This window comes from Aegilops tauschii, chromosome 5, assembly GCF_002575655.3.
Source record: "Aegilops tauschii subsp. strangulata cultivar AL8/78 chromosome 5, Aet v6.0, whole genome shotgun sequence".
NCBI lineage: Eukaryota > Viridiplantae > Streptophyta > Magnoliopsida > Poales > Poaceae > Aegilops > Aegilops tauschii.
The window spans coordinates 152,413,583-152,420,532 of record NC_053039.3 but is presented as its reverse complement, the minus strand read 5'-3'; positions in this window follow the sequence as shown (position 1 = coordinate 152,420,532).

Below are 6,950 nucleotides of genomic sequence, written 5' to 3'. Positions count from 1 at the left end.
TAGATGTGTTTCTCCTAAAACACGGTAAACGGAACAAGTCCCTTGTGACTACTGAAATCCGTTGGTTGTGGTTAAATGGTACAAACTCTGCAGAGTCAAATCCTTCCGAGTCATCGTGTCCATGGTCAAGGACCTTGGCCAGTATATCCATATCCATGTCAGTCCCTATGTCAGTCCCCGTGGTAAATCCCGGGTGAACAAGCTTGAGTGGTAAACCCGGTTGAATTGTTATTCCTGTGGATGGACTAACCTCTTATTTATTTCGTACCTGAATATTCCCTTGAAATGACTTAAATTCATGAGCCACTGGAATATTAAGTTATGAGATATAAGCCCTTTATGTGATGTCGCTCAGACGTCCGACTGTGGCACTCTTGTCATTTACTTTCAATGTAAGCCCTTTATGTGATGTCGCTCAGACGTCCGACTGTGGCACGCTCGTTATTTACTTTTGATATAAGCCCTTTATGTGATGTCGCTCAGACGTCCGACTGTGGCACGCTCGTTATTTACTTTTGATATAAGCCCTTTATGTGATGTCGCTCAGACGTCTGACTGTGGCACGCCCGTTATTTACTTTTGATATAAGCCCTTTACGTGATGTCGCTCAGACGTCCGACTGTGGCACGCACTGCCATTTATATTCCATTATAAGCCCTTTATGTGGTGTCGCCTTGACGCCCGACTGCGGCATTGTTATTTCATTTTTATCCTTTCGAGGAGTCATTCAGACACTCGATTGGCCTTCAGTATTACATTGGGATTTCGGGAGGACTACCGCCCGACTTCCCTTTTATTTCCCATGCATTGCTATCTCATTGTCTGAGTGCGCTCTATTAATCTGTTCATTTGCATCATGTTTACATCTGTTATATCTTATGTCCGAACTGTCTTGCGAGTACTTTCATAGTACTCACCTGGCTTGTTGATTTGGCCAGATGTTGACGAAGGCGATCTCATGGATGAAGTGTTTGATAGTGAGTCCGACACCTAGAGGAGTCCCAGTCAGTCCCGTGCGATCCTGGATATTGGTCACTTGTATTATATACGCTTCCGCCACCCACAATAAGAATCCTCGAGCCTCACTCCGACGCTCGAAGAGCTGTTAGATTCAGGAGTCATGTCACCCACTTCACTGTGACATATCCACCACCGCTTTTATTGTGAGTCAGTAGTTATGCCACCCTACCCGCCTTTATGTGTAATATCGGCGTGCTTGTAATAAATTGTTGAGCAGCCTCCGCTCAACCTTGTATTATATTTAGTACTCCTGGTTTTTCTTCTGTGATCAAGAAATTGTCTGCCAGTGAGAAGGATTCTTCTCTACTGGTCCATAAAAGGGATCGGTTTCTCAATAAAAAATTTTATTGGAAAACCGGTCGTGACAAGTGCTCCATCTCAAAAGCGCGCTCGGTCTTCGACTCCAGAATTGGCTGAGAAGGTCACCAAGCAGCCCAAGATCAATCCTTCGAAGGCTCGGAAGACCTTGCCTAGAATCAAGATGGACGTTCCTGTTGCTTCTGGGTAAATGTTCTCCCCGTATTTTCTTGTTCTGACCGATTCTCTTGTACTGACCGAGTGGATGATGAACCTTTACAGCCCGGCCTTGGCTGCGACTGATATGGATATCGACAAGACCCCAGACGACGAGGAAACCGACGATGCAGCTACCTCCAAAGCCAATAAGTCTGCCCGACTCAAATTTATTTGGACGACTAGATTGTTTGTCAGCTATCTCTTTGACTTTCTTTGTTTGTTGCAGCACCACGGGACGTTGTTGTGCTCCCGGACAATGAAGAAGAAGTACCGCTGAGGGGAAGGAGGAGGAGAGACAAGGAACTGAGCGGGAAAGCGCCTGAGGCCCAGGTTCCTCAGTCGACTGAGATGCCTGGGACGACAGTCGAGCGATCGACAGATCCGGCACGTGCCAACGTCACTTTCGCTATCCCGCTGTCGACTGATTGCCCATCAGGATCAGCTGCTCAGACTTCTGCTGCACCAATACAACTCCACGCATCAGACCCAGCGGTTGCTCTGACTGCTCTGCCATCATCGCTTTTCACTGCGTATCAAACCCCGGACGACCCACCGACTGCCGCCAAGGAAGCTCTTCTTCAGTTGAACCTTGTGATGGGGCAGATGAAAGTGGTGCATGAGGCCAGTCAGGTGGCCTTCAACGCCGGAGCTGCTCTGCAGACCAATGTCCAGGTTAGTTGATTTCTGATTGATCATACTTCTCATCCGATCACCCACTAGGGTGTGACTGTTTTGAAGTTGCATGAGTCAATTTGAGTCGTCTTGAATTGAATCTTTGAACTAGTGGGGGACTCTTAGTGCACCCACTGGGTGTAGTCCCCGAGACCATAGTTGACTGCGGGCAGTCGACTGTGGTCTGAGAATATGAATTTTGTCACTCGGTCTGGACGGACCAGGTCGAATGAAACCAGAACCAGTGGGGGCACGCTAAGTGCACCCACTGGGTGTAGTCCCCGAGACCGTGGTTGACTGCGGGCAGTCGACTATGGTCTGAGAACTGCTTTTTTTTGCTCTCGCGCTGGGCAGGCCAAGTCGAGTGTTTATTCAAACCAGTGGGGCCACGCTAAGTGCACCCACTGGGTGTAGTCCCTGAGACTGCCGTTGAATGTTTGATTCGGTGGTAGTATTAGAGTAGCTATCACTGTGATGTCTTTTTATCTCAGTCAACTGATATGGCTTATACTGCAGAAATCTTGTGATCTTGGGGCTCAGCTTTCTACAATGAACAAGCAGCAAATCAGCCTCAACCTTGATCTGGAATTGGCCAAGAAGAATCTCAAGACTGCTCGTGATGAAGTAGCTGCCATGGGAGGTAACCAATCGTCAACTGTCTATCTCACTGCTGGCACTTTTCCTTTCCATTTTTTGAACCGAGTGACCCCACTCGAGCAGATGTATGTAGTGAAAACCGTCAACTCCAAGCCCGTCTGAAGAATGTTATTTCTTTAGAGAAAATGAAGCAGGCTTTGGAGAAGAAGGGTCTGGATCTTGCTGCTGCACAGAAGGAAGTGTGAGAGAAAACGGCGCTTGCTGACAAGAAGCTTGCTTCAGTCGGCAAGTTAGAAGAAGAGAACTCCAAACTGAAGACTGTTGTTTCTAACACCAATCGGGAGGTCGAGCGACTGAAGAAAGACAAGGACAAGCTGACTGACGAGCTTGGGAGCCTCAAGGCCAAGAAGGGCAGTTGGAGTCTTATCTGGGCCAGCTTGCTGCAAAGCTGGTCCTAAAACTTGAAGGTACTGATGATTGACTGAGTTATTACGGTCGACTGTCAAGCCTGATCATATCGTCGACTCACCATTTACTCAACTGTGCAGAGCTTTGCCAAGACTTCGAAGCGGAAACTGGGCAGGTCGAGACGGGTCTCGATCCCATAAATTCTCCAGTCAAGGATGATGTTGTGATGAATGTGCTGCGGTTGGAATCTTGCATGGACAGCGCGGTTGCTTATCTTGCTCGCCTGAAGGCAGCGATGACTCGGGTTGATACTGAACTCTGGCCTCAGGCGGAACTGTCTCAAGACCTCGAGTCTCTGATGGCTCGACTGAATCAAATACCTGACCGAGTGCAAGAGTGGAAGAAGTCATCTGCTCGCTGTGGTGCTGATGTCACGTTGTCCTTGGTCCAGTGCACTGCAAAGACGTCAAAGAAGACAAGCTGGCGGAGCTCAAGGTTGCTAACACAAAGAGGCACACCTTCCAATCCTTCATGGACACTTTCCTTGACGCCGCCACTCGCATTGCAGACAGCATAGACCTTGACAGTTTCTGCGACCCAGCTAGTCCTTCTCCTGACGTGTGACCGAGAAACATTATGCTCCACCTTTATTTGCCTCGGAATGCCGAGTGATTGTGTAATCGTTAAACTTCTTCGGGCTTGATGCTCGAATACTTCTGATACGTCGTCCGGAACTTTAGGATTTATCTGAACTTGGTTTATCTCTGAATATGCTTGTATTTGTCTTCGAGTGGAATTTGTTCTTCACACGGAATAACCTTTGTGCTTGAGATGCAGCTCTGAGGTTGATGCTCCAGTCGACCTCGTCGTCCTTGCGGATAAGGGTGGAGCGCACGTTGTACTTGTGGCGCAGCTCCGAAGGAGAAGGTTTCAGTCGACCTGCACCTCGTCGCCCTTGCAGATAGGGATGGAGCGTACCTTGTACTTGTGGCGCAGCTCTGAAGGAGAAGGTTGCATTCGACCTGCACCTCGTCGTCCTTGCGAATGGGGATGGACTTCGAACTTAGGTGAATACTAGACTGCAGCTAAGCCCCCGAGTGGGAGGGTTGCTCACCACTCGGTAGGATTTTTCAAACTTAGGCGAGTACTGGACTGCAGCTAAGCCCCCAAGTGGGAGGGTTGCTCACCAGTCGGTAGGATTTTTCAAACTTAGGCGAGTACTGGACTGCAGCTAAGCCTCCTGAGTGGGAGGGTTGCTCCCCCCTCGGTAGGATTTTACACACTTAGGCGAGTCCTGCACTGCAGCTAAGCCCCCGAGTGGGAGGGTTACTCACCACTCGGTTGGATTTTACAAACTTAGGCGAGTACTGGACTGCAGCTAAGCCCCCGAGTGAGAGGCTTGCTCACCACTCGGTAGGATTTTACAAACTTAGGCGAGTACTGGACTGCAACTAAGCCCCCGAGTGGGAGGGTTGCTCACCACTCGGTAGGATTTTTCAAACTTAGGCGAGTACTGGACTGCAGCTAAGCCCTCGAGTGAGAGGCTTGCTCACCACTCGGTAGGATTTTACAAACTTAGGCGAGTACTGGACTGCAGCTAAGCCCCTGAGTGGGAGGGTTTCTCACCACTCAGTAGGATTTTTCAAACTTTGGCGAGTACTGGACTGCAGCTAAGCCCCCGAGTGAGAGCGTTGCTCACCACTCGGTAGGATTTTTCAAACTTAGGCGAGTACTGGACTGCAGCTAAGCCCCCGAGTGAGAGGGTTGCTCACCACTCGGTAGGATTTTTCAAACTTAGGCGAGTACTGGAATGCAGCTAAGCCCCCGACTGAGAGGGTTGCTCACCACTCGGTAGGATTTTTCAAACTTAGGCGAGTACTGGACTGTAGCTAAGCCCCCGAGTGGGAGGGTTGCTCACCACTCGGTAGGATTTTTCAAACTTAAGCGAGTACTGGACTACAGCTAAGCCCCCGAGTTTGAGGGTTGCTCATCACTCGGTAGGATTGCTCAAACTTAGGCGAGTACTGGACTGCAGCTAAGCCCCCGAGTGAGAGGGTTGCTCATCACTCGGTAGGATTTCTCAAACTTAGGCGAGTACTAGACTGCAGCTAAGCCCCCGAGTGAGAGGCTTGCTGATCACTCGGTAGGATTTTTCAAACTTAGGCGAGTACTGGACTGCAGCTAAGCCCCCGAGTGAGAGGCTTGCTTATCACTCGGTAGGATGTTTCAAACTTAGGCGAGTACTGGACTGCAGCTAAGCCCCCGAGTGAGAGGCTTGCTCACCACTCCGTAGGATTTTTCAAACTTTAGGCGAAACGGATTCGCGGCAAAGTCACCCACTGGGGGATTTCAGAGGCAAACAAAAGCAACAACAACCATTTAGGAAGGCTGTAAAGCTCTTGTCTTTGATGAACAAACTAGAAAGATATTTCTTATTACATCTCATCCGAATGAGTACTTAAGTATAAAAGGGGCGGAGCAGCTCCACGTTCCAAGCCCGTGGTTCGTCTTTCTGATGATCGACATTGTAAACATGGTATGCTCCATTGTGGAGAACTCTGGTGACAATGAAGGGACCTTCCCAAGCAGGGGCGAGCTTGTGTGGTTTCTGCTAATCCACTCGAAGAACCAAGTCTCCCTCTTGAAAGGCTCGGCCCCTCACGTTTCTGGCGTGGAATCGACGCATGTCTTGTTGATAAATGGTCGACCGTATTAAGGCCATTTCTCTTTCCTCCTCTAGGAGATCGACTGCGTCCTGCCGGGCCTGTTTTGCTTCCTCTTCAGAGAAGAGCTCGACTCGGGGTGCATTGTGAAGCAAGTCACTCGGTAGAACAACTTCAGCTCCATAAACCAAGAAGAATGGAGTTCGGCCAGTCGGCCGATTGGGAGTTGTCCTCAATCCCCAAAGAACTGATGGAAGTTCATCGACCCAGGCGGCTGCTGCGTGCTTGAGATAACGCATCAGTCGGGGTTTCAGTCCTTTGAGAATCAAGCCATTTGCTCTTTCTGCTTGTCCATTCGACTGGGGGTGGGCGACTGAAGCATAGTCGACTCGTGTGCCTTGGGAAGCACAGAAGGCTCTGAACTCATCAGAATCGAAGTTTGACCCATTGTCAGTGATGATGTTGTGCGGAACTCCATATCTGAATGTCAATTCTCTGATGAAGCTGACGGCAGTACTAGCTTCAAGATTCTTGATAGGCTTGGCTTCAATCCATTTGGTAAACTTGTCGAATGCTACAAGCACATGAGTGAAGCCGCTCCTACTAGTCCTCAGGGGTCCAACCATATCCAATCCCCAAACAGCAAAGGGCCAGACGAGTGGAATAGTCTTCAGGGCTGACGCAGGCTTGTGGGACATATTGGAGTAAAACTGGCAGCCTTCACATTTGTCGACTATATCTTTCGCCATTTCATTTGCTCGTGGCCAATAAAATCCGGCTCGGTATGCTTTGGCCACAATGGTCCGAGAGGACGCATGGTGACCACAGGTCCCCGAGTGGATGTCGTTGAGGATCACTCGACCTTCTTCTGGTGTTATGCATTTCTGGCTGACTCCGGTTACGCTTTCCCTGAACAGTTTTCCTTTTATCACAGTAAATGCTTTGGATCGACGGACGATCTGTCGAGCCTCTTCTTCATCCTCTGGGAGTTCCTTCCTAAGGATATACGCAATGTATGGCATGATGAGGACATAGACCTAGGGTAGGGCGATAGGCCTGGCCTATACGTACTAC